Source organism: Mus pahari, chromosome 9 (assembly GCF_900095145.1).
Source record: "Mus pahari chromosome 9, PAHARI_EIJ_v1.1, whole genome shotgun sequence".
NCBI lineage: Eukaryota > Metazoa > Chordata > Mammalia > Rodentia > Muridae > Mus > Mus pahari.
In genome coordinates this window covers 92116133-92117534 of record NC_034598.1, presented here as the reverse complement: position 1 = coordinate 92117534, position 1402 = coordinate 92116133, and the positions used below count along the sequence as shown (strand labels likewise).

Sequence of the window (1402 nt, the reverse complement as noted above, 5' to 3'; positions counted from 1 at the left end):
TTTCTTTCTTTCTTTCTTTCTTTCTTTCTTTCTTTCTTTCTTTCTTTCTTTCTTTCTTTCTTTCTTAGATTTATTTATTTTATGTATATGAGTACCCTGTAGCAGTACAGATGGTTGTGAGCCTTCATGTGGCTATTGGGAATTGAATTTGGGACCTTTGTTCGCTCTGGTCTGCCCCACTCACTTAGTCCCTTCTTGCTCCAGCCCAAAGATTTATTTATTATTATAAATAAGAACACTATAGCTGTCTTCAGATGCACCAGAACAAGACGTCAGATCTCATTACCAATTTGAGCACGCCTTTAATCCCAGCACTCGGGAGGCAGAGGCAGAGGCAGGCGGATTTCTGAGTTCAGGCTACACAGAGAAACCCGTCTCGGGGGGGAAAAAAAATTTTTTTTTTTTTTGCACCAGCAACTGAATTTTTTCAACATATTCAGCACTTGATCTTAAAAATCCCTTCAGGGAAAATATGAATAAGGCCAAAGCCTTACATCAAACATACAAGAACCTTGGTTAGATTATTAAAATAATCTCAGGGTTTGTCTGTAATGACATACTTTGTTTAGATGAAACAGATTTTTTTAGAACCCAGGTTTCAGGACATTGCCATAGATGTAAAATCATCACTGAGGCAGATGTTTAGTGATGAATAGATCAGGGTAAGCCCTAATGAACTATGCACTGACATAAAGATCAATGACGTGTCACTTTATCTCTTTAGACATAGCTTTATTAAAGCATGATGTATCCGAGTGTCATCTGACTTCGCAGTGACTGAGTGTCCTTGGACTTAATCAGAGCTTAGTGTTCTACGTGTGAAACGTGTAAATCACACTCACACACATGGAAGCGCTTACTGCTCACTGCTCCGGTCCGTGAGCACCAGCCTGTAAGAGATCAGCAGTGCAGATACGGTTCACAGCAGCTCCGGTCCGGAACACGTGCTTCTGCGCTGTTCAGGATCTCTTTTAATCTGTGCTGAGGGAGTGCCGCGGTGACTACTGATAATTCCTATCTGCTCGTTCTGCCCATTCTGTGGCTGAGGAAACTGAGTCCAGTCATTTACCTAGCAGAGCTATTAGATCCCGGCCCATGTCACAGCCATGCCAGTGACAGTTACTCCCTGCCCGTATGCTTTCTAGCTGTCTTATGTTTTTATTCCTTCTTACCTTTTCGGAAGTTGGTGTCTCTCAACTGTCCATGGTTTCTGCTTGCTGTGTAGCCAGCTATGTATAAGCATTACACAGTACTTTGTGACTTAATTAAAGGAGTCGTCCTTGGTAAATGAAGGCGGGCACCTTTTACTTTTTTTTTTTTTTTTTTTCGAGACAGGGTTTCTCTGTATAGCCCTGGCTGTCCTGGAACTCACTTTGTAGACCAGGCTGGCCTCGAACTCAGA

At 42.2% G+C, this 1402-nt stretch overlaps 1 protein-coding gene across 4 annotated transcripts in view; it reads left to right on the top strand.

Moving 5' to 3' along the window:
• Txnrd1 (thioredoxin reductase 1) overlaps positions 1-1402 on the top strand; it is a 40015-nt gene that overhangs the window by 30155 nt on the left and 8458 nt on the right. The gene's annotated exons all lie outside the window — the stretch shown is intronic.